The sequence below is a fragment of the Grampus griseus genome (assembly GCF_964374135.1).
Source record: "Grampus griseus genome assembly, chromosome: 14".
Taxonomy (NCBI): domain Eukaryota; kingdom Metazoa; phylum Chordata; class Mammalia; order Artiodactyla; family Delphinidae; genus Grampus; species Grampus griseus.
This window is the reverse complement of record NC_139008.1, coordinates 21,955,456-21,982,630: the sequence shown is the minus strand read 5'-3', so window position 1 is coordinate 21,982,630 and position 27,175 is coordinate 21,955,456. Positions and strand designations below refer to the sequence as shown.

General features: G+C 42.0%; 1 protein-coding gene across 1 annotated transcript in view; it reads right to left on the bottom strand.

Moving 5' to 3' along the window:
* DCUN1D3 (defective in cullin neddylation 1 domain containing 3) overlaps window positions 1-26,857 on the bottom strand; it is a 34,676-nt gene extending 7,819 nt beyond the window's left edge. The window contains exon 1 of the mRNA XM_082670089.1: window positions 26,740-26,857. The gene's annotated coding sequence lies outside the window, so the exon portion shown is untranslated. The remainder of the gene's footprint in view (window positions 1-26,739) is intronic.
* Between the last annotated feature and the right edge of the window lie 318 nt (window positions 26,858-27,175).

The window sequence follows — 27,175 nt, the reverse complement described above, 5'->3', positions numbered from 1 at the left end:
AGAGTATCATTATTAATGAACACCACTTTGTACGTGTTAGTACATTGTAACAGCTACATATAAATGTAGCTCTATGAAATAATTACCCCCATTTTCATAGGAAGAGAAATGGAGGTACACGGAAGTCAACGAGCTATCTAGGAAGGGAGAAACTGGAGCAGGGTCATTAAGAGGAAGAGCTCTGGGAGCAGACAAACCTGGATCTGAATCATGGTGATGGACCAACTTTGTGACCATCAGCATGTAACTTTAATGGGACAGTTGTACCTCATGGTCTGGTGGATAGAGTAAATGAGATAACCCATGTAAAATCCTCTGCCCAATATCTGGCTCATAAAAAGTATTCAGTAAGGGGGCTTCCCTGGTGGCACAGTGGTTGAGAGTCCGCCTGCCGATGCAGGGGACGCGGGTTCGTGCCCCGGTCCAGGGGGATCCCACGTGCCGTGGAATGGCTGGGCCCCGTGAGCCATGGCCGCTGAGCCTGCGCGTCTGGAGCCTGTGCTCCACAACGGGAGAGGCCACAACAGTGAGAGGCCCACGTACCACAAAAAAAAAAAAATATATTCAGTAAGTGTTAGCCTTTATTACAGTTGTTATTATCACAAAGTTGGTGACAGAATCAAGTCTCCCTTCTAGAACAGTGCTCTTGTCAGCAGCCAGGCCAGGTCTCCTGGGGCAGTTCAGGTATGCTGACGCCCCAAATGCCCACAGCAGCTTTCCTGTTCTTGCAGTAAGTGATTCTGCTCTCCTATTTCAGCTAAAGTGGCATCAATGAGTGAAATGGAGTGAGAGACAAGGAGGGGTGGGAAGAAAGGAAAGGTAGGAAGAAGAATAAAAGGGGCAAAAAAGCCACAAACCAGGAAACCTACTTCTATGCACAGCCTTGGGGGTTCACTTGAAAGACAGTAACTGCTCAGCTTATGCTGGACTAAGACCAGCCTCCAGCTTTCCTCCTTCAGTCTCAGCTCTAACTTCGCCTCTCTCCCTCACTGCTTCCCTGCATCAGCTTCCAGCCTCCCTCCTCCCTGTGCCAGTCCCAGCTGCTGTTCCTGAGGATGGGCTTGGCTGCCTGCCTGGCCCCAGGCCTGGCGCTGGCACTGCTGGGCTGAGGGCAATCCCAGAGGTCATGGTCCCAGTGGCTGCTCTGGCTCCAGAGAGCCAGAGAAGAAGAGACCAGGAAACTGTTTCCATCTCTTAGGCAGTTCCATGAAGTGACAATCAGGCAAGTCCCTGTCTTCTAGGACTTACTATCTACCTCTGAAACAGAGTCACCTCTTATGGAACAGAAGGACCAAGAAGGGCTAAACCACACAAAGACAAATGGAGACAGGAAAGGAGAGTGGAGTGTGGACCAGTGTTATGGAAAGAAAGGTGGAGGGACTGATGAAGAGAAATTGGTGTTTGTGGGACATGGGGCTATATGCTTCACATACATCACCTTCAAACCTCACAACAACCTAGGCTGTCAGAGCCCTTACAGATTAGGAAACTGAGGTTTCTTAACCACTAAGCAGTGGGACTAGGAAATAAAACCAGTCTGTCAAGACTCCAAAATCAACTCAATGGGAAAGTTTCACAGAGAAGATGAGTCTTGTTCTGGGTCTTCAATGACTGGAAGCATAAAGTGGAAAGGAAGAAGGCAAAGGACCAATCTGGTTGGTCCAAGTTGAGACAGGATTTAAAAATGTTTATTAATAGCAATACCTTTTAAGTTACATGTATGTATTGAGGAGACTGACATGAATTATCACATTTAACCCACTACAACTCTATGAGGAAGATAATATAACCTTCACTTTACAGAAGGGGAAACTGAACAGAGTTTCAGGGATTTGGCCTGAGGTGATACAGGAAAACGGATTCAAACCCAGGCAGTGTAATTCTAAACTCACCATTCTACATCACTGGCCTCACTACATACTGTTCTTTGCTATGACGTATGCCAGGATATATCCTTCCCCTAAGGAGATGATGATGGCCCAAGAAGAAAAGATACATTATCAACACCTGATTGTACTCCAGAGGTACTGAGTCAACAGAGTAAACTCCCAGGAAGCCTTCAGTTCCGGTCTGGGATCTCCCTAAGCAATGTGTGTCCTTGAACAACTCCCTTAACCTCTCTGAGTTTGTGTTCCCATGATTAAAATCCTTCCAAGTCTAATACTCTAGGACTACCTTCACGTTTTGGTATCCAGAAAGGCTGAAGTTCTAGATTTGCAAGCCTTCTGAGGCCAGGCATTTTGCCTCCTCAGTGAACAGCTCTCATACTTCTTGCCCAAGCCTGTTAGAGCCAAGGGAAAATGAGAAGTCCAAAAAGACACAGAAAGCAGAGCTACTCCAATCTGAACAAGAGGTAAAAGATTACACTGTTTTTGCAGGCTTCCCTGTCCTAATCATCTTAGTTTGAACTCTGCAGGGTCAGGAATAGGCCCTGATGTATGGAAAACAGAGCAAGCTGGCTCACTGTTATAGCTGGCTGGGAGCTAAAAAACAGGGGGCAAAGGCTGGCACCAAAATCCAGTGTCAGCAAGGCACTTGAGATCTACTCTGATGACTTCCTTGAGAGAAGGAACTGATCCAATCCACCCCTCCTATTCTGTTCCCATCTAGGGTCTGTTCAGAAGCAAGAAGCCACTGACGAATGTTGGTGCTTCTACATATTATAGCAATAAGAAACCCATCTTTCCAACTTCCATCCAAACAGTCTGTATAGCTAGTTGGGCGCATGATTTTACTTCTTACTTCTTATATATGCCAGACATCCAGCTGCCAGGGGCTGAAGCAGCTGTACTAGCAGAAGCCATCCCCCTGGGGAGTCTCAAAGCAAGACCACAAGAGCCTCTTGATCCCAACTGGCAGCTGCAGATGCTGAATGACCTGAGAAAAAGTTGGGAAATGGGTGGTGTCCATTTATAAACTACTTCCTAGAAAGTAAACTTGCAAAAATAACAGAAGGAAAGACTGAGGGAGTACTTTAAAATGCAAAGTCTTCTGTTTGCTGTCATTTGGAACTTGGGACTTACAAGAGCACCTTTGGAGACTAGGTCTTACCTAGAGCTACTTGGGAGGAAAAGCTGTTTCCCCTGCCAAAGCAAATGAGACGCGTCTGCTATTTTCATGCTTTTAAAAGACTTTCTGTCCTAAAATGTACTGCAAGCAGCAAGCTAAAACAGCAGTTCCAGTTAGGGAGGGGTAGGAACACAAGACTTTCTACATCAACCAATCTCAAAAGTGCAGAAAGAGGGATGGAGGAAAAGTAAAATTTTTAAAAAAGAAAATAAACCAATTGGTTATATTTCTGTAAAATAATCTTAGGTCACAGGACTAAGACCAGTCAGCTTTGTACAAAAGAATTTTTCTTTTCTTTTTAAAGGGTTCTTACATTCCTTACCTTGCATACTTCAGATATACTAAGGATATATATATACAACTGAGGTCCGAGGACTGAAGTCAGTGTGGGCTCGCAAGAACAAATACTACTTGCCAAATACAACCAAGCCAACACACACGTATACTATAAAGTTTCCAAATACCAAAGAATCAAGCATTTTTGGCCTCTGGGTTCCAGAGCTGCTACATGTTTAATCCCACATGACTCAAAACAACCAAAAAAGAGCTGAATTATTCTACTGACCCACACTTGGAATAATTTTGCTGTCACTATTGATCTGGACAAGTCAGACTGTCCACTTATTTGCAAAGTACGCATCATTAACGGGCACCAGATTTCTAGGTTGGCCACTCTTTTTGTTTCTGCACCAGGTTTTTCATTAACTAACTTTCCCTGTTTAAAACCAGAGGGCTGTCTTGGATTTGTGCTCTGTGGTACCATAATAAAAATGGCGTGCCTGCTATATGCTATACTCTTTATCTCTGGTTTTAGCTTGGAGCTTATCTTCAGGACACAGCCTCATTAGGCCATACTGAAGGTAAAACCACTGGTTAGGCACCACTTCCCTGCTTCCAATTAGCATATGGATACCAGCCACCCTGGAGGTCTACCAGATTGTAGATAATTAGTCCTCAAACACCCAATTACCACATCAACTGTTCACCTTTCAGTCACCTGAGGAATTCAGTAGTCAATAACTGACTGAAAAATAGTTAACTGGAGTTGAGATTTGGTCTTTGCATCTAAGTAAAAGAAAGGCAAGAAAGGAAACTATGAAATGAGTCAAAAGATGAGAAAGGAACCCAATATAAAGATGATAAATGAGTGCATGCAGACGCGTTAGAGCGGCACCTGAATGACCACAAATGTACAGATGTGGTTTCTAGAGCCACATTTCTTCTAAATAGAGCTCAGGTTCATCACATGGTAACTAGTGTGATGTTTGCTAATTCTTTTAAAAAAAAAAAATCCAAATCCATTAAGGCCACATTTATCAGTTTTTTCCTAGAGGCCCATGATGGAAGCTGATTGCTAATGCATAGTAGATGGGAAGAGGAAGAGGGACAGAAAAAAGATCTGTATAATAAAAGAATATCCGTTTTCAACCACATCAGTGAGCTGGTCAGAGAACTAAGGCCACTAAGACTTTCTTACCCACTGCCAAATTCAAAAGCATTACATAGTTATTCTGTAAAGTTTAGAAAATACGAGAAGCATAAAGAGAAAAAAGTCCCCTAGTATCCCACCACCTACAATTAATATTTTGGAGTATATCCTTTCAGTGTTTTACATAAGCACATATGGATGGCACACCTAAGTAAATACATGCATGTTCATACTACACACACTGAACTTTTAAACAAAACTGGGTTGTATTGTACATTCTATTTTGCAAATGTTTCCATTTTATACTTTTTCATATAAATCTTCTCTCATCAAATGCTTTTAAAAGAGCAGCATTCAATGGCAGTACTGGTATCACCACTGACACACCAGCTATTTCACACAACCCATAAACTATTTATAGCCTACTACTCAATCTGTCAAAAATTTGGTGCTGCACTGCAGAGGGGTTACAGAAAGGTTGAGACTCTCTGTTAAAACAGATTTAATAGCCAGATAGGTCTTTCATTGATAATTTGTCAATTTAAAATAAACTCTCATTGTTGGACATTTAGTTTGCTTCCAATAGCTCACTATTATAAATAATACTGGGATAATAAGCAGAATAGCAGCTAAAATTCAGCACATTTGTAATTATTTCCTGAGAATAAATTCCTAGAAGTGGAACAACAGATCAAAGACTGTGCAAAAAAATATTATATATATAATATTCAATGTGAATTCAAAAAAAGTAGTGTCAACTTACACAATGGGAGTGTACTGGGAGTATTTACACCATCTTGTAATATGTGTCAACTAATTCAATTTCTTAAAAAAAAAGCCAAAAAAAAACACCTTACCAAAAGCACTTTAAGACATATTTAAGAAAAAATATCAAACTGCCAAAGGAGGATGGAAAACAAGAGAGAGACCATTTGCTTCATTGTAAATCACATCAAAAGACTGACAAATCCAACAATTTTGGCTCCAAGGATTTCAAGACAGTGTTTGTTAAATGATGGGGGTGGGGTACGGTGTGGGGGACAGGAAGAGATTAATCATAAGGGTATGTTTCAATTATACCTACATTTCCCCAATTTATTCTTTGAAAAGAAAATGAAACTTCCCCTATGTCACATACACACACAAAAAAGATAACGCCCATCCTAAGGTCTAATGAGGTCCTCTTATCATAGGTTTAGCGTTGGGGTAGAAGGGTCTGACCCATGGACTTGAAACTGAGTGAATCACATGCCCAGGGAGCAAGAGCCTCGTTCAAAATGGAACTGTGGCACCCTTGAGACGGTTAATAGGCTGGATTTAGACCACAGACTTATTATATGGCTTTCTAGCTTCAGACTGGACCAAAGGATATTATCGCTTACAGCACAGACTTGTCTGCTCCCCCAGCCTCCAGGTTCTTCATCAGGTGGCCACCAATTTTCACTAGAAGATTCCTCTCCCTCACTCTTGGTCATGTAAGTTGGGTGGGGCTCATAATGGACCATGTGACTCAAGCCCACCAAAGCCTCCTATGCCCTTGGCTTCAATGATTGGGCCAGGAATATGCAGGTAACCTAAGTCAGACAAAGTGAATCTTAGCACCGAAAGCAAAGGAGGTTGGAGCTGCTTTGGTCATCTTGCCAGAAAGAGCACCAGGGAAAATAATAATGCCTATCCAAGGGTCACTGTGAGAGTTAAACTGTCTCTTCTTATCAGATGGGTCTCACCTCAAATGCATGTAAGACACCAGAATAAAATCACTACCAAGAGACAAAGAGAAAATCAGTTTCAAAGGCATTATTTGCACCCAGAATCTAATTGTACCTAAGTCAGATCAAAGCCTGAACTCTACAGTTGTATGAGCCAATTAATTCTCCTTTTTCGTAAGCCAGAAGTCAGGTTTTCTGTCACAACAGAGAGTCCCTACCAAGACACAGCTGTCACTTAGACCTCTTCTACTCACAGAGCAAAGAAACAGAAGATCTGATACCATGATCGAAGACCAACTTACTAGGCCACAATTTCAACCCAATGTATCAAGAGACCCCTGAGCTGAACCCTAAGACCAATGATCCCAAACTCGAGCAAACTATAAAATTCCGTTACAACTGGGTGGACCATGATAATGCTATTCAAAAGAATTTGAAAGATGGTATGACTAATGAGAAAAAGAACCTTTCCAATTGCAATTCTTACAACCTTAAGCCTCCTTCAAGCAAATATGCCACAGAGCACTTACAGCTGCTTTTTTCTATTGTGTATACTTGTCATCTTCATGTTCCCAAGGAGGAACCTCCTCCCAGCATTCAGACACCACGTGAAAGGCCGTACAGCAAAAGCTCTTGGAAGTCTTTCCCTATGCAATAACGTGATCAATCTTCCGACTAAAATAGGTTATTTGATCTAAACCACATCCTATGAAACTGAAAGACCAGACCTGACCAGAACTTTGCTACCCTCTTGGTTTCAATGACTATTATTGAAACAATTTCTCTTTGGTTTCAAGTACTGAAGAGCCTATTTAGAAAGCATGCAGGTTTTGAAGACGGTGACAGGAAATGCCCATGTTAGTGTGTCTTTATTGGAAATACATTCCCTGTTGGTTGAAACTCAAGGCCCCAAGGTTTGAGCCTTTTTCTTCAAGTTACTTATTTCACAAATGTGCACTCATATGGCATGAGGCCAAAGGGTACATTAACATGGGTAAAGATAAGCAGATAATCATATAAAAAATAGAGCTTTATACCTGGTGGCTGGCATCATGGTATTACAGGCTTGGCAAAGTAAGACATCTTATGATTCCAGCCCAGTTCCCACCCACTTCCCGCCCATACTGATCTGACAAAATTGCCACCACCTAATGGCCAATTGCAATGCTGTCTATTAAAACTCTGCCCTGGGACTTCCCTGGTGGCGCAGTGGTTAAGAATCCGCCTGCCAGTGCAGGGGACATGGGCTCGAGCCCTGGTCCGGGAAGATCCCACATGCCACGGAGCAACTAAGCCCGTGCACCGTAACTACTGAGCCTGCGCTCTAGAGCCCGCGAGCCACAACTACTGAGCCCGTACTCTGCAACAAGAGAAGCTACTGCAATGAGAAGCCCGCGCACCGCAACAAAGAGTAGCCCCCACTCGCCGCAGCTAGAGAAAGCCCACGCTCAGCAACGAAGACCCAATGCAGCCATAAATAAATAACACACACACAAAACAATAAACTCTGCCTTAGCAGGTAGGCCCTATTTTCCAAAAAAACAATATGAGAAAATCCTAAAATAAAGCAGCAATGCCACAAGCTCTTTTTGTCACCACCTTTTAAAATCGGAAGACAGCTTTGGATCCCAAAATAAGCTGTACATATGTACACACACTCATACTCAAATTTTGCACCCCATAACTGAGGGTCCATAAAATTGCAACTTTTTTGAACTGCATGAGGGTTTTACCTGCACTGCAACCACATTCATTTCCTTCACTCAAAACCAACTGCAGATACTGCAGCTCCTACAGCTACCTTTCTGGGAAGGATAGGACATGCTTTGGATGCAGAATGACTGGGTCTGTACAGCCCAGCTCTATTCACTTCCCAGCACATCCTTAGTCACCCTGCGCCTCTGTTTTCTCACCTGAAAATTGGGACAAAGGGTCACTGTGAAGAATAAATGGCTCCTTCTTATCAGATGCATCTCCTTCAAATGCTGAGATGCATTCCCTGTCCAACCAATCTAAAGTGCCCTCTCCCTCTGATCCAGCACACTATTTTATTTCTTCAGCACATACCACTCTCTGAAATTCTTGTTTGTTAACTTATTTGTTGTCCGCTCCCCCTACTAGAAGGTAACTTCCACAAGAGCAGGGATTTTATTTCATTCACCACTTTGGCTGTGCACCTAAGCTTTGTCATGTAAGCAAATGTTTTGGTAAATATCTCCTGAATAAATAATAATCACTGATATTTGTTGGGCACTTCTATCCAAGGCACTAGTCTATGCACATTTTAAATGTATTAACTCATGCTTGAATAAATGATGAGCATGGCATATTCAGCATTGTCCCTAGCACATAGTTCTCAATATCATCTGACAGCTATTCATACCAATTCTAATTATATGATGACGTTATCAAATACTCAACAGTAAAGGAAGTTGAGCCCTAAGAATGTACAGTAGAACTTAATTTCACCACTCAAGAGCTGGTTCCTAAGGTCCAATTCCTCCTGAATGCCTTGCCTCTCAACACCCCACTACCTTCAAAGAGAAAGTAGAAAATTGTCTCATTGTTCCAATTACTCCCTACCTCATCAGTTACCATATAATGTGATACAAACACAGCTTCTCAGCAGTATCAGCTCCATCTCTCCTCACTCCACAAGCTAATTTTCACCTCAAACACAGCAAAAGCCAAAATCTGAAGCTGAAATTGGGAGATGTTCATCCTATAGTGCCTCTTTTTGACCTGTACCTTAGTCCCTGGGAAAAAATTCACATAATAATGGAAATCATTCCTGCCTCTCCCTTGAGCAAGGGTGAAAGTCCAGACAGTTTATTCAAGCCATAGCCATGCAGCACTCTAGGAAGTTCCAAGGATTTGCCAAGCAGGTGAAGTCAGTGCAAAACCTTCTGCTGCTGGTCTGAACTGCTTCTTCTCTACCGCAATAAACACAGAAATCACATTTAAGGTGTCTAGAGATGCAAGGGCAAAAGCCAGCAGCTTTTTCGCATCCTACATAGTGAACACAGAACTCACAGCCAGTTTTACACTTCTTAAGCCATCTTGTTCCACTGTAGTAATTTTTAAAATTCGCTTGATGACAGATTGGCTTTTAAGTCTGAGGGATGAAGCAAGCACGTACCTTGTCAAAGACGATAAGGGATGTGGACCATCGAGGTCCTCCATCTCTTTAGAACCACTGGAGACAATACACTACGTTTCATATAACAGCAAGAAAAGGACAAGACCTAAAATCCTAATCAGGGCCTTCAAAGCCAGACGTACTTGCCAAGAAGCAAAGGGCAGATTCCACCTCTGCTGGCTGGCAGGCCAGCCCACACATTCTGCCTAGGCATGTGAAACAGTCAGCTCTTTCTCTCCCCACCCCCAGGGGTAGCAACACCAGCAACTTTTCTAGGAGAGTATTTTATAAAAATAGAGCTTCCAACCTTAGGCTTAAAACTGAAAGGAAAAATAGCCAGAATTAGAAGTTTGTTTTAACACAATACATTGAAAATTATAAGTTTAAGTGCTGGTAGCTGGGGACAGGGATCACACCACCACATGACTTCTCAGTGAGTCATTAAAAAATAGTACAGGCTTGTTTAACTAACAGTGGACGTCCACCAGTAATAGAGTTAAGAAGTCCATGTATCAGACGATGGAAAACTAAACTGACACTCCTTCTGCATTTGTTTCAGCAGTGGCAGGACTGACACAAATGAATTGCAGCAGCAATTTACAAGACAGAAATGCTAATAAACGTTTTTTGAGGCTAGTGAAGAGGAAACGTTTGAAACCCTGAATTGACTCATTTTTCAGAAGTTAAATCAGTTTAACTGGGAAGAAAAGCCTCTAAACTATAATAAATCACTAACTGAAACATTTCCGGATTCCTAACACCCATTCTTGATTAACATACCTTTGTGTCAAAAGCAAAAGCCAAGTGCCAGCATTTAACAGCAAGTTGCTACCCTTTCAGTTATGAGAATCAGCCTGGCAGAACTAGATGAGAACAACAAAAATTAATCTCCAGGCCTAGATGGATACTGTCAGGATAGTAATAAAGACCTCCCCAAAGGGCTTCTGGGTACCATAAATTATATAACAAATCTACTTCTGCCAGGCAGCCAGTATTAACTCCTATTCACCCAGGGTACTACTCAGTGTCACCAATGGGCTTATCAAAATGAAAGCGTTAACTATTATCCACCACTGCTCCAAAAAAGACACAGCATGTTGCTCACTGTACATCAGTTTGCTGACATCACTACTCATTACGAGAAGTCACTTAATCTTAAATACAACTTTGATACTTGTTTCTTCCAGGCCGAAAAAAATTTAAAAAAAAGAAAGGAAAATATTTCATTAACTCCTTCCTCAGTAAGTTCTTCTGACTGAATTTTTTTTATTGTCTATGATGACATTCTAGTATAACAGACAATTATTTCTACTATGCATTCAAGACTTGAATGCATTGTACATTATTTATTCCTATGGAACATAAACATTCATGGCTCTCAAGCAGATAGTCAGAAATGACAAGCACAGAAAAGATGTTACTGTTTTAGTGACCACATCTTGGATTAAAGTTCCAAGAAGGCAGGAAGTGTATATGGCAGCGTGAAAAGGGCTAACTGGCATCTAATAAACACTTTCTAAATTCAAACCATGTTCTACTCTTTCTCAAAATTAGGGATAATGCTTCTCAAGCCCACTTTTGAAAAATACAGAGTTTAAACTGCCTCTTTCAAAAAAACATACTACAGTAGAGTCATTTTTTTGTTTAGTATGCGTAAGTCTTTCAGACACTGCAAAATGAGAGCTTGAACTAAACCACTGTCTTTCCAACTTGAACTGCGACCTTCAGTAAGAAACACGTTACATGCTGACCAAATGCACATGTATATACACACACATACCACTCATTAAGCAGTATTTACTCTCACTTCAGTGATGAACTCTGATTTATGCTATTTCTTTTTTTTATTTGGTTTTTAATTGTTGGTTATAATCCACTAATTAGATATGACCCATAGTAAGAAAAGCTCAAGATGAAACTTAAAGGTTCCCTCCAATATAGTTATTGTGCCAGACACAATGCTAGGCATTTTATAGTCGTGACAGAAGTTAATCCCTACAGCTACCCTAGGAGGTTGGTACTTTTTTAAACTGAGAAATTTAAAAATATTGTATTACTTGGGCTTCCCTGGTGGTGCAGTGGTTGAGAGTCCGCCTGCCGATGCAGGGGACACGGGTTCGTGCCCCAGTCTGGGAAGATCCCACATGCTGCGGAGCGGCTGGGCCCATGAGCAATGGCCGCTGAGCCTGCACGTCCGGAGCCTGTGCTCCGCAATGCGAGAGGCCACAACAGTGAGAGGCCCGAGTACCGCAAAAAAAAAAAAAAAAAAAAATTGTATTACTTCATTTAAAATATCAGTAATATACACACTGCTATGTTTAAAATAGATAACCAACAAGGACCTACTGTATAGCACAGGGAACTCTGTAATAACCTAAATGGGAAAAGAATTAGAAAAAGGATACATGTATATGTATAATCACTTTGCTGTACACCTGAAATTAACACAACATTGTTAATCAACTATACTCCAATATAAAATAAAAACTGGGGACTTCCCTGGCAGTCCAGTGGTTAAGACTTCACCTTCCAATGCAGGGGGTATGGGTTTGATCCCTGGTCAGGGAGCTAAGATCCCACATGCCTCTTGGCCAAAAAACCAAAACAGAAGCAATATTGTAACAAATGCAATAAAGACTTTAAAAATGGTCCACATTAAAAAAAAATCAAATTAAAATATTAAAAAATACACACCATGTGTTACCATATGACATATGTATGCATTTTAAGCAAGGTTATCGAAGTATGTATAGTACAAAGAATAAAATATTGAAGACTTAGGAAAAGGGGAAGTCCGTATAGGAAAAAAAATAATAGCCTCTAAAAAATATAAATAAATAAAATATCAATAATAAACCATGGCATGTTAACATAAACAACATTTTTATGAAAAATAACTGTATTTCCAAAAACTTAATGAGAAGAGTGACACTGTTTTACACTTTTGCAAGTGTCCCTAAGGTCTGGCTTAAAAGAAGACAGCTCATTTCCCATATATGCTTCTCCATTCAATCTTTTGTGATATAACATGTCATGTAGCCTCTATAAAACTCATGGGAGAATGACAGTATAAAGGACAAATGATGTTAGTATTATTAAGAAGAGAATTTGGTCTTCCAGATCCTATGAAAGTGTCTTGGGGATCCTCCTAAAAGAGTCTCTGGGACTGAGGCCGGTACTCTTGATACTCCTATTTTACAGAAGAGGAAATAAGCTCAGAAATAAAGTACCTTACTCAAGTCCCTACACTGTAGCACAGACAGAGAAGCTCAGCCAACATTCCATCAGCTCCCCCAGTTTCCCAGCCTCTTCAGTTAGATGGGGAAATGTATCTATTTCTGGCCAAACAGCTGTAGGCAGAAATGACACAGTGAGCTGTAGACAGATGTGATACTTATTTCCCAGCCCAAGCACAGAGCTGGCATATGACATTCCAGCCATCTCTTCCCTTGCCATGGTGACCAAGACAGTTCAGCACACGATACAGCACACGAGAGTGGAACCCCTATCAGCTTGGGTCCCTGAGGGACTGTATGGAGCAGAGCACCCTTGAGCCTAAAACCCATGTGGGACATGCAAGCAGTAAACTTTCATCAGATTATGCCAAACTTTGTAAATTCTAACTCCCTAATTTTACAGTTCAGCCCCCTGCCACCTTTACTGCAGTATTCTCACAGTTTACCTACTTCTGGGATTGCTCCCTCCAGTGTCTTCCACACTGCCACTGGATTGATCTTTTTAACACACATATAGCCCGTGTGAATATGCCATGTCCCTACTCAAAATTATTTAATAGCTCCCCTTCACCTACAAAATAAAATCCAAATTTAATAAGGCATACAAGGCTCTTCTGAATTTGGCCTCAATTACTGTCATTCTCCCGCTCTCATTCCACATCCCTCGGGCATACTGAAACATGTGCCATTCCCCAAGATGCCATGGCCTCTCATGCCTCTGTAGTTTTACACATACTGTTACCTGCGCTTGGAATGCTTCCTCTCTCTAGTCTTGGTCTTTTGAGCCCAGGTCAGATTTTACTTCTCACAGGACTCCTCTCCTGACTCCTTCAAGTTGACCTAGACCCTCTTTGTCCCTTCACACCTTCATTTATAGCACTAACATTTTGGGCACAGGTTTCACAACATTTTCTATTTGTTGTTCTATCTGTTTTCATACCATAAGGTCCTTAAGAACAAGGTCCACAAAAGGCACTCAAATTTACTGGAATGAAAAACTGGCAACATATAAACATATTTATTTTTCCTGAAGCAACATGCATCCAATCCTAGAGTTCGCCCTTAAGAAAAATTCAGATTACACATACTTCACTTTGAAGTCAGTGATGAGAGAATCAAGTTTGGAGGCCAAGATCTAGAAGACAAGTTTTGAGTTTCAGAAGTTCTCTGTGAATGATCCACATTCCATCTGGGAAAGCTGCTTCCTTGCTCATATGTCTAACTTGAAAACTACATAGTCTGGTTCTTCTTAGAAAATAGTTTGTATCTGTTTGGAAACCTTGAGTACCATTAAAGTGTGTTTTTAAAGGTTTTGTCCTGTTAAGCCTCTATTGTAATCTTTTGCTTAAGCAGCCTGAGTCAAAAGTACTAAATACTTGGAGATGTTCAGAACTTGGTGTTGAGTGAGTCAATTTAAGCATTGTATGCAAATAGTAAAGCTTCAAATCAGAAAAAGGAGGAGCTTAGGCCAAACTGCTTCAGAGGGAAGGAAAAACTGCTTCCAAATGGGGAAAAGGCTACAGGAAAAGATTTTTACCTGTTGCTTAACTTTTTATTATCTCTTTCTGCTACGCCACAGAATGGTTGTGAGCTGGAAACTTAGAAAAGCAAATGTTCTGATAAATTAAGCAATTCCGGTTCTTTGACAGGGAGGTTTAAAGTCAAGAGTTAATAAAGAAAGTGTTCGAGTACACCTTTTTTTTTGACTTGAAGGTAACCATGAAAGTTCAAGTTTCCAGCATCCTAAAAGGGCTTTACTTTAGAAGTGAAAAGACTCCAGATGAATTAAAAGGTTAGTCTGCCATAAGAAAACCAAAGTGGTGCTGGAAACATGTAAGAATGGTCTGAACTCTACCACTATGTTTGCACATCTTTCATTCTGACTCAAAATTATATTTATCTTTTTAAATGTATGGTCTTGAATGCTTATACTTCTATGGGGATTATACTACCACAGAGATAATTATTTGTATGATTGGGAAAGAATAGTTCTTTATGTGGCTTTCATCTTTAAAAGCCCAACTATTCAGCTGCCCTCAAGAAATCTTAACCAAGACTCATTGATCCAATGGCAATTTCCCAAGAAGAGAAGGTATTAAACAACCTCACTCTAGGTTTGCAAATCCTAGTCTATAGACCAAAGGTAAATGTCACAAGCCCTGCATATCCCCTTTCAGAATATCTCCACACTCATCAGCAATTATCTATAAATAATGACTAGCCTCTGCACCAAGGGAAATGGACTCTGTCAGAAACCTGACGTCTACCTTTAGTAAGGTGGGTCTTGTGAATTTGTGCAAAGGATGAATGTCATGCATGTCATGAAACAGATTTTAGTAAGAAAAGAGATTTTTAATCCTGCAAAATATAGCCCTGAGTACAGGCTTTTTCCCTTTTCCAATGTGCCAAATAACACAGGTCACTACTTCTCAGGAGAGAAGATAGTATGAATGACAAAACCAAAATTTACAAAGTCTGAGAGTTTCTGGCTTGGAACATTAGATTCCACCTCAATCGGGAAACATCTTAGAGTTTCTCATCATGAAATCATGTCGAAACTTTGTATTAAATAAATGAAGGAAAAAAATGAAGGAGAAAAAAAATCTTGGGTTACATCACTGTCCCCATTTTGTTCTTTTTTAACCTAATCTTGACTAGATAACACAGAAAGATAACAGACTTGAAACCATCTTTATAGCAATTTTTAAAAACTACAATTTGAAACATTCAACAGTTTATGACAAGGAGCTATACCAGATGCATGGCCCTTTACGTTGAGGTAACTACAGAACAAAATCACTTGCAGAACAGAGGCTAACAACCAAATGTAGATAATGAAAGATGACAGCGTTAATATACACAGAAAGTGTCAAGGGAACACAGGTAATTAAGGCTTAAAAAAAAAAAAGAAAAGAAAAGAAAAACTCAAGGAACCATAGACTACATCTGAAAGCAGCTTCCTTGGCTCCTATTATGCAATCAAGATTTCATTCTTATTCTGGGTTTTTGCTTAAAAAGAAAGTACCTCCCACAAGTTTATTTCATTTCTACCACTGCTCATTTTACTTCTCAAGACCCCCAGTACACTGAGTTATGACCAAAACAACAAAAAGTGAAATGAAATTTTAAATAAACCTTGCCTCAGAGTTTATCTTCATTTTAGGGCACACATCACACTGCACCTTTAAAGTAGCTAACAGCAAGAAGTAACGTATAGATCATTAGAATGCGACAGAGTCTCGGCCTTCCAGAACCTAGAACACATGCACAGGCATGTGTTCAAGAGACAGGGATGGCCTTTTCTCCCTCCCCAACGAACAAATGGAACCCCTAACTCCTACAATGGTGAGTTCCAACAGCAAAGAGTGAAAGGAACTAAAGATCAATCCAGATTTCAAGGAAATTCCTAAAAGTGAAAGAGGAAGCAACATTATTCATTTTTTATTATTTAAGAAAAGCCACCCCCACTAATGTCTACGATAATTTAAACTCTACACAACCAACTTATAGGCATTTTCACCATGAATGCACAAATATAAATCTGTCAATTTGCTTGAGTTAGGCAAGTTTTTAAAGTCACTCATATTTGGACCTGTCCTATTGTGTCCATCACCACAAAGTCTTCATGAAGGTGCCACATCACTGCACTAGAATTAGAGTCTCAGAACTTATAAACTTCAGCCATTCCTACACAACCTTTATGATCTTACATATCCATTTACCATCCCAACTACTGCTCCCCTAAGATTTTTCTTAAAAGCTTAAAAAAAATCACATCCACTTTAAATATCACCCTAAGCGACATCATCCATGAAGTCATAGGTCTAATATGCTAGTTATGTTTTCATTAATACACATTAAAATATAGAATAAGCGAAAAGTATTCATCCAGCAAAAATCATCTCACGTACCATCAATAGTATAAAAAACACACCCTTGCATGCTCATTTCAGCAGCACATATACTAAGAATGTAACCAAAGCCACACTTCGGGAAAGTGATTTAGTCCCAAATCCTTTGTCGCAGCTAAGGAAACACTTAAAGAGGGGCTATAGCTTGCCCAAGGACACACAGAACTGGTGGCAGAGTCTAGACTAGAATCTAGTACTTAGTCCAATGGTGGTCCACTAGAATAGAATCTCCAGATGGGTAAGCTACAAGGAGAATTAGACCTGGCCTTCGGGGACTTCCCCAAAAAGTGAACCTCAAGCAGTTGGTAAGCCCTTTGCCAGTGGATCCGGGTTTTTCATTTTCTCCGAGAAGCAACTATAACATGATACTTGCCAGCTGACTCTCAAAGATTGTCTGGACCGACTGAAATAAATCTGTTGTTTCCTTCCCAAAGTCTCATGCGGTTTTGCCCAACTCATTGAACCTCAAGGCATACTGCCAATGATAAAAATGTCTCCTGGATCAGTTTCCCATTTTCTTTTTTTTTTTGCGGTACACGGGCCTCTCACTGTTGTGGCCTCTCCCGTTGCGGAGCACAGGCTCCGGACGCGCAGGCTCAGCGGCCATGGCTCACGGGCCCAGCCGCTCTGCTCCACAGCACGTGGGATCCTCCCGGACCGGGGCATGAACCCGCGTCCCCTGCATCGGCAGGCGGACTCTCAACCACTGCGCCACCAGGGAAGCCCAGTTTCCCATTTTTTGATCCAACAATATTCTAGCCACTGAGCCCCTGTCCCCGTTGCTAGATTCATGCATGCTCTATATGGTTTCAGCAGGAAGATTTTCCATCTCTGGGTTTTAGGCCAGCTTTGGAAACAGGCTGGAAGTTTCCATTACAGAGTTACTCCTGTATTTCCCAGATACCCAGAGCAGGTTTTATTTTCGAGTGATAGATAACTTGTGTCTACTGTGTGCCTAGCAATGTTTTATACACTGTCCCATACTTCCCATATAAGAGAAGGTAAAATGATATAGTTCCTGGCCCTTTGGGAGCTGCCAATCCCTGTCAGCTTAGCTATATATGCATGTAGCTAATAATAACTAATGTTATTAAATGTTTATCTATATGCCAGGCAATGTGCCATGTCCTGCAAATGTACTGTCTTACTGACTCCTCACAACTACTTACTGTTATTATCCTCTGTTAATACATGAAAGAAACAAGGCTTAGAGATGTTAAGTGGCTCATCCAAGGTCAAGTGGCAAGCCGATGGTAAAGTTCAAAGGCAAACCCAGACTCCAGGCTGAAGCTCTTAACCAGCGCACTATGAACACCTGAATCTTTGAAGTCACACTGAAAGGAAACGTGATTTCTGTATATCTGATTTCCTATAAGTGAGCTCCTTTCTTGCATTAGGGAGCTGTAGAGGTAGTGCACCTGTTAAATTCAATATATAACACATTCTAGGAGTGCCATTTCATACTGATTGAGGGAAGAGTTTGCTCCTTGTAATCTGAAGCTATGCAATTTGCACTCTCTTGACACCCCCCCAAAAAACCTCCATCAAATTAACAGTAAATGCACAGTTACTTATCATCTAAATCAACTTTAGGTAACCTTATTCCTACTTATGGGATGCAAAACTGGAGTATTAATGTGATGTAATACAAAATATATTTGGTCTTTGTCCCCAGTTCCTACCAGAGCTCCTAAAACCCTTGAAATTTCCTTAGTGATAGGCTCCTTTGTTTTTCATAAGGAGCAGGGTTTGGACCACATCTGAGTTTATGCTAAGAGGTGACTCAGGGTGGGCCCTTTTGATAGTTTTAAGAGAGATGCTGGCCACACTAGAAAGACCAGGAACATGACTGGAACTTTCAGGCCCACCTCCAGCCCATAAGGAAGGGAAGGGTAGTTGAAGTTTCATCACCAAAGGCCAATGCTTTTATCAATTTTGCCTACACAAAGGAACCTCAACTGAAATTGAAACAAGGCTAGGGGAGCTTCAGGGTTGGTGAACACATTGATGTGCTGGGAGGCTGGCATGCTCAGAGGGGACACGGAAGCTCTGTGCCCCCAATTCAAATCTTGCCCTATACATCTCTTCCATTTGGCTGTTCCTGAGTTATAACCTTTATAATGTAACTGTATTCATAAATATCATGTTTTATCAGCTCTATGAGTCATATGTTCTAGCAAATTATCGAACCTGGGGGAGGGTGGTCGTGGGAAATTTGTACTCTGCCAGGCAGAAGTGCAGGTAGGTAACTTGAGACCTGATACTTGGGGCTGGCACCTGAAGTGGGGCAATCTTGTGAGACTGAGTCATTAGCCTATGGGGTCTGCACAAACTCCAGGCAGTTTGTGTCAGAAGTGAATTGTTGGACACTCAGTGATGTCAGAGAATTGTTGCAGGAATGTCATAATTAACCTCAGAAAAGGAGGTCCACATTACAACCAACTTAACTGACGCTTACAAGCCACCTCCGTACTTGATCTAATCATTAAATCTATAGCTGTCACCAATTCAGAGTAGTGCTTGCTGTTTTCAGCACTAGAAGGAAATTTGGGCTTCTGTCAGATCCACAAGTACCTGGTAGAATAAAATTTCTTATAAATGTCTAAAGAATTAATTTGACCTGCTAAAGAGACCAGGGAATGTTGTAGAAATATGGAGTCAAAACCTATTTTCTTTAATCATTTTAGTTGTGATTTATTTCCCATTTATTATAGTCCCTATAAAAGAATCATGAATTACCTCAATAGTTTATATGTAACTGTTCCCTTTGGATAACAGACATTGTTAAATGACAATCACCACCACCTACAGAGTGGTACTACACCTAGTATTATGTACTTTAACTCAAACTCTAACAGACCAAGGGACATTACATTCCCTCTTGTTTACCAACTTCTTGTTTGTCAAAAGCAAAAGTCAAAAGAGAGATCTCAAAAAAGTTAGGCCAGTACTCCATAAGCAGTCAATCATGACCAACTAGTCAATCTTGAAGATCAATCTGGTCAAACCAGATACTGCATCCCTGCACTCAACCCTCCCCATCAGGAATACACTTTCCAGTCAGGGGAGAGAGTACTGTGGTCAGGGTCCCAGTCAGGGCCAATGAATTACTCAACTCCATAGGTCCCCATCCCCCTCCCTGTGAATGGTGTTCCCTGGCACTGGGCAATCTTGTGGGCCTGCTCCTTCCTGACCCACTCTTCCCCCATCAAGTGCCATTGTCAGCAATTTCCACCCTTCCCCAGCTGGACCATCAATGGGCATTTCTCTTCACCCTGTACACACAGCCCACAATATCACCACCACCACCCTGCCCCGCAAAGGCCGGCTCCCTTACATGTTCTCCTCCCCACAATGGAACCCACCTATCTATATGTCTCTAGAAAGGTCTTTAGACTTTTCTCTTTCATAAAATGTTAGTAAACCCCCAAGCAAAATTCTCCTACCATAGACATCAGCTATAACCAACTGTTTAGAGTAAATGACTAGACAAGTGACTAGTTATTTCAAAGATAAACTAATTTACTAGGAGAAAAAGAACCACAGAAACATTCTTTAAAATGAACACAGAACATTCACTACACATCACTCCTCACTTTTGAATTACACTCACTTAGAATAAAGAAAATATCACTACAACTGGGGAAAATGCCTCCTTTGAGGACCTGGAACTTCTAGCATGTCCACAATCCTGCCACCTAGAACCCATGCTGCAGGGTCCCAGCACCCTCACTGCAGTGGTATTCCTCGCCTTCCCTTCCTATTTAAAGAGGAGCCACTAGGTAGTCATCAAGTAGATATAAAGTAAATGCTTAACTGAAAACAAATTTGCTTCACAGATTTTTTAGAAAAAAGAATATGGTGATTGTAGTTATTTCCACAGAGCCATTCTAAAGCTTTTCTGTCAGTGGGTATACCTGGATTTTCCTTTTCAGATTCCAGGGCAGGTCACTGGAAATGGGAATATTCAGGTCAGCACTTTTTTTTTTTTTTTTTTTTTTGGCGGTACGTGGGCCTCTCACTGTTGTGGCCTCTCCCGGTGCGGAGCACAGGCTCCAGACGCACAGGCTCAGCAGCCATGGCTCACAGGCCCAGCTGCTCCGCGGCATGTGGGATCCTCCCGGATCGGGGCACGAACCCATGTCCCCTGCATCTGCAGGCGGACTCTCAACCACTGCGCCACCAGGGAAGCCCGAGGTCAGCATTTTGCACAGGCATTCTGGACAGCATGCCACTAGCTTATCTTAAGAACTTAGCGTGATAAAGCCTCCACTTCTGTTTGAAAGTACTATCATCACTTTCAGAAATATTCTGAGGAGGAAAGGCCAGCTACTTACTAGTACTATTACCATCAATAACTTCACATATGTTTCAAAACTGGTTATAAGGATTTCTCTCTGAAAGAACAGTAGTGTGTGACAAAATGTTTGAGTAAAGAGCCAGTAATATAAAAGACCAAACACCAAGGATTCAATTAAACTCAAACTCCATTGAGTGCCTACAATGTCATATTTGAGGCAATGTAGTAAATGAGAAAACAAAATTAGTGCAGAGAAAGTCCTATTCTAGTCCTGTAGCTGCCAGTACCTTGCTCTGTTAACTTTAAGGAAGTTTACTAACCTTTCTAGATTTCCATTTACCTACTGCTTTTTGATCTGTTTTCAGCCTCAACACATTTTGACTGAAATCTTACGGGGAAACCCAATAGAACAGAATATCAAGGTACCTTCTGCAGAGTGAAGCACGGGGGGGGGGGGGGGGACGGGAAGTAGAAGGAAGACAGTGAGATGAGGGGGCATATGCCAGAAATGATCCCTGAGAGGGCTCCGCATAGCCCCGTTTGAAAGACTATCATGCCAGATATTCTAAGGTTCTTTGAGGATCTTCTTCCTGCTTCTTCCTTAACTGGAGAAAGAATTAAATGCATTCAATATAGTAAATGCTATGACTTGAGTCTTATTCAGAATCAAAATTACAGGTCACACACCAACCCACTTTAGGCAAACACTGCAGAATCCAAACCCTTCATCAACCAACAAGAGCTAAAAGCTATAACCAAACCCTGTGGTCTTGATATGGTGGAAGCAATCTACTACTAAAATAAGGAAAGCAAGTTTTTCCAACACACTGTGCCCTAGACTGACCAGCAGAGATTAGGGCAAAAATGAGAAGTCCTACACTATGCAGTGATGCTATCCAAGATCCTTGATCAGTCATCATATATCTGGTCTGGATCTCCAGGCCTCAGTGACAGAATTATTTCCAGTCCCCAGGTCCTGAGGCTGAGCCCTCCAGCAGAGCAGGGAGAACAGGAACATGGATTATGCTTCCCAGCACTATGCAACCTAAGCTTCCATGATGCAATTCAGCCTGAAACCCACCAACACAGCACGGGTCAAAGGACACTCCTGAGCAAGGACAAGCCATCGGGAAGTCAGGAGTCGTCAACATGATGCCTACTTTTTCGTGTAATCAGGTTGGTATCAGGGCACTGGCCATAGATGGCTTACTTTGCTACAAGGGCTAATCACCACCTCAAGATTCCTGGACTGAGCTTCCCTACTCTGATGTATGGTATTTAAATAGTTTCATTTGCACACATCTTAAAGAAGAGGATTTGGCATTTCCCTCCTCCCATTTTCTCCTTTCTACATATCACACCTTCAAAGAATTAGAGTTTGAGCCACTTCCACTAAATTAATATGTTAAGTTCTTATTTGTAATCATTCACTAATCATTCACCTAGAAAAACAGATACAAGAACTAGTAAAACTAGATTTTAATTGAAAGACACTAACTCAATAAAACACCCTGGTCCATTGTGCAGAGAGCTTCAGAACACTGTTCCAACATTTAGGGAGAATTGATCCTGGTTCACTGGTATCAACATCTGTAAATAGACACAAAGAGGTAACTGTAAGTTATCAAGAACTGGGGAAATAGGAGTCACCACATAATTACCATTGTTTCAATCTGAGTTACCACATCTTCATCTTAAAACAACTGGCAGCCAGTGTACAATTAACTGTCCTTACTGTAAAGATATCAAAACAGTAGCAAAATCAGATTAATTTTAAGTCATCTAATGCAATGCATAACACCCACAACTCCAAAAGTAAGTGGAATCAACTCTTCTTTAAGAAGAGTTTGTCCAAAAGCCCTGGGAGTTTGAGAAACAAATCCACTAGTACCCTAGATTAAAAGGCCAGTTCAGGGGACTTCCCTGGTGGCGCAGTGGTTAAGATGCCGTGCTCCCAATGCAGGGGGCCCGGGTTCAATTCCCTGATTAGGGAACTAGATCTCACGTGTGTGACAACTAAGAGCTCGCATGCTGCAACGAAGGAGCCCGCGTGCCATAACAAAGGAGACCACCTGGCGCAACCAAATAAATAGATGAATCTTTTTTAAATAAATAAATAAATAAATAAAAGGCCAGTTCAGCTCTGAGAATCTAAATTCATTTAGATTTGTGGATTCTTCCCCAAACACAATTAGTGGCCAACGTAGGAGTTGATGGCTTCTCCCTGTATTCAAGTCCCCTCCTGCCCATCCGCCCCTTTCACAAATTAGAAAAGAGCCACCAGCCTCCAAACTGGCTGATGAAATTTCAGCCTACAGGATACTTTCATATTTGAGTTATAATAACTATTAAAATGAAGATGAACAGTGGACAGCTTAATAACAGCATTTAAAATCCAGTATTAGGATACAGAGGTCAAAATTCTTCAACCTAGGCCAAAACCATATATATATTATATATATATTTTTTCAATTCTCAGTTTCTTAGAGTTACTCTGCAGTATAAAGGGTGGAGTCTATTGTTTGCCTGGTCCTAGCTGTTCACTTGCTTGCTAACTAAAAGACTTCCTATTTGCACTCAAGTTGGGATTCAGTAAGTCAGTGCAGGCTCAACTCCATCCCCTTCATTACCCCAGGACTGCCCAGGAAACTATTCAAGTTATTTTTGATAATCTATCTACCCATGCTAGTAAATTACTAGAACCTAAAATAGGTGACAAGTCCAAAATTTCTGATTCATTTTTCCCAAACACTAAAAGGTTTTACTTAGCATTTCTGATACTAACTTTACTACAAATAGCCTCAGCAATATTTTAAGTCTCTCAACTGCCTGGCTCAAAGGGCCAATTCACTCAAAGAACACACTAGTCACTGTTGTGGTGTTCAAAAGAAGAAAACAGCATATTCTTTCTGTTGGCCCACTGTGTCATGGCTCAAGAGGGCCAAATCAAAAAGGAGTCCTGATTGGGCCTCTCAAGTGGACAATCTGGTCAAGGTGAGGCTGAAAAGCAGCTGACTGCTGGAGATGAATGGCCCCGACAGAAGGCAAAAGTAGGTTACATCACTTGGTTACATGCCAGCCCAAAGATGTCCACAGAGTGGGATTATGCCCACAATGGTCATTTATCTAATGTAATCCACTGAGTGTGGATTACATTGGATAAATGTAAACTTTTAGCACCAACCTACACCTCAGCTGAGTGTTATTAGTCATCAGGTGGATCAGACAAAGGGTGGAAATATTGCAACATAAAACCCGCCTCCCTACAAAAAATAACTTCAAACTTAGATCCTAATGGTCATCTTTGTAGACCAACAAGGGCATATTATTATCACTTGCCCAACCTTCAGCCCCAAATTCACAGCTGGAAGCAAAGGAGGATTCATATACTAGAACACATTTGGGGTACTCATTATGCAATTTTTAAAAGTGTATAAGGCAAAATCCTGTAAGGAAAAAGGCAATCTCTCAGTTGAACATCCTGCTGAATTCTTAACACATGGCTTGAGATTCATCTGCCAGAAAAGACCCAGGTGACCATTGCCTCCTCCTCTCCCACTCTCAGCAGGGTGACTTTTTTTTTCCTATGACAGTCCAAGAGTACCCTCAAAGTAGCGTGTGGTGAGACTCTAGGAAAGGCAACAGAATTAAAAAGGAACATGATTTTCTATTTCCTTCTCCTTCTTCCTCTTATTTTGCCTACCTATTCTGAGCCTGGCCTCCACCTCTCTGACCTAGACTCTTCTCACTCTCCTCTTTGCTCACTAGACTCTGCTATTACTGCCTCCCTACACCCCAGCCTCCTCCAGCTCCCCTTTTTCCCTACTCCCTGGAACTTGCCAAACTCACTCTAGCCCAGTTTCTGCACTAGCTAGTCCCTAAACCTGGAAGGCTCCTCCCATACCTTTGCATGGCTGGCTCCTTTTTATTTAAAGCTCAGCTTACGTGTCACCTCCTCAGAAAGGTCTAGACCGAATCCCATCCAGACACTTTCTATCACAACACTCTTATTTTCTTCAGCACTTATCGAAGTCCGATTTGCTTATTTATCTGTCCTCACCCCACAGTCCGAGGTAAGCTCCATGAGAGCGTGGACCTTACTGCTATGTTCACCTTTGTATGCCCACTGCCCGAAATACTGGCTAGCAATTAGTAGCCGGTCAATAAATGTTTGTTGAATGAATGAATGAATTTTGGACTTTTTATTCAATGATTCCCAATCAGCTAAGGTGAGAACAGCAGTCATTTTTTTCTTTTGTTGCGTTTCTGTGAAACATCTAAACATGCTGTTACTTGTACAATCAAAGCATTAAATATTCTGTTTTATCAGGCTTGAAAGCCCTGATGAGTAGGATGGAACCCGTTGTGATAATTCTTCTAGCAATATGCACATAAACTCAGTTACAGAGGAACAGGATTTACGGACACTTTCTATTCAAAGGATCCCTAAAATTTGGGCACCATCTCTTAAAGTTCTTTAGAAAACACAGTGCCAGACTCAACAGAGGATTTCCAAAGAAAATATCAACACCAAACTAGGAATCATTACACTTCACTCTGAAATCTCTACAACAGGCTAAAGTAGCACTACTTTTTTTTTTTTTCCTTAAACCAACAGAACATCAACAAAGAGACCTTCTTTTCCGATCATTCTTTGCTTTCTTCAAATAATTTTTTTCTCAAATAATTTTTTCATAGCCGTTACTGGTTTGTATTCTTCCTTAAAACAAAACTAAGCAAATCACATTGTCTCGTTTAAGACCACCTATACACAAAGAATAAGCTAAATAAATAAGATGGGAATCAGCACAAGCCAAATGTGTTCACTGAAGACTTGTGTGCCAGACACGCAAATGGAGAAGATAAAAGAGCTATTGTCCAATTGGAGAAACAAAAAAGTAATATGGGGTTTTCTGTTCTCCAAAGTGCATCATGAAGTGTGGGTGGAGAGAAACACAGAAATCCAGAATTAGCCTAACATCAAATCACTTTGGAAAGAGTTGACAACATTTAAATTCCTCACACACAAAGTATTTAGAGCAAGAGACCTTGATTCCTAGGCTATGATGCCATTTAGGAATCCTTGCAAGGGCTTTGGAATTCCAGTATTCATAGAAGAAAACGCTCATCTTAATCGGGAGCGACCAGGCATTGAGAGGTACTCCCAAAGACACACAGCTTGTAACTGAAGTATTACAAAGCTTGCAGTTAAGATCTGGGATGGAGGTGGAACACCAAATTCAAAAGAGGTAACCAAGATACCAAGTGCAATAAAGAAAAAAAAAACAAACAACAGCAAAACCCACCACGATTACCACCTAGCCACGGAGAACTAAAGTGGAAAGGAGGGGTATGCAAGGGAGAGGATGGGGGGTGAGGGGGTAACGGAAAAACACAATACATTTGTCACCCTGTCCCACTTCCTATACAGGATATAGGCAAAGCTTCCAGCCCCATTACCTCAGGCACAGATGGTTATCGTTTATAGCAAAGGTGCATAGGAAGGCCTCCAGGTCTGAGCCCCTTAATTCCAGGGCTGTTAATGATTAAAGAGAAAGATGGGGGTGGGGAGGGAAATGAGGGCGGAGGGAGCTGGAGATTCACCCACCACCTCTCGCTTGGGCTCCTACCTCACGGCGCTTACAAGGGGCAGAGGACCAGAGTCTGCACTCCCTTCAGGGCAGCTCCGGCCCCCAGAACCCCAGGCCCTGGATTGAGGGGTGCTGGCGGTAGGGAGGAGGGACAGTAGGTAAGTTTTCTGAGCCCTGCGGCTGACACGCCACAGGCTCCCCTCACAGCCTCCTCTCTTCCAGCGGGACCAGTCCAGACAAGGCGCCGATTTCCACTCCTCCCCTTCCACCCCCCCCTTTCTCGAAGGTACCCAACCCCCGCCCCTTCATCTCCCAATGCCTCCCCTTTTCCTCAACCCCCCCGCCTCAAACTCACAGCTGCTCCAGAGGTTCCTCCAGTCAAACCCTTTCTGGAAACGACGGCGGCCCGGCGGGTCCAAAACACCTACCATCCCCGCTCGCGTTTCCAGGCTCCCTACCCCCGCCGCCGCCGCCGCCGCCGCCGCCCCCGCCGCCGCCGCCTCTTCTTCCACCACTGCCGCCGCCTCCTCTTCATCTGCGGCCCACCGGCGGGGGCCGCCCCGAAGCCCCGCCCTCTCCATCGCCTCCTGCATCATCACTTCCGGTAACCCCGCAAGCCGCCCGCTCCAGGACGCGGAATAGGAGGAGGGCGGGTAGGGAAAGAGTGGCAGTTTGCGTCACGACGTACGCAAAGACGTACGAAGCCGTCGCCAAGTAAGGGCAAAGACCTAGCGACGCGGAGGGAGAGCTAGGAGGAGATGGACTGGACCAATTTTTGGCTGGGATGGGGG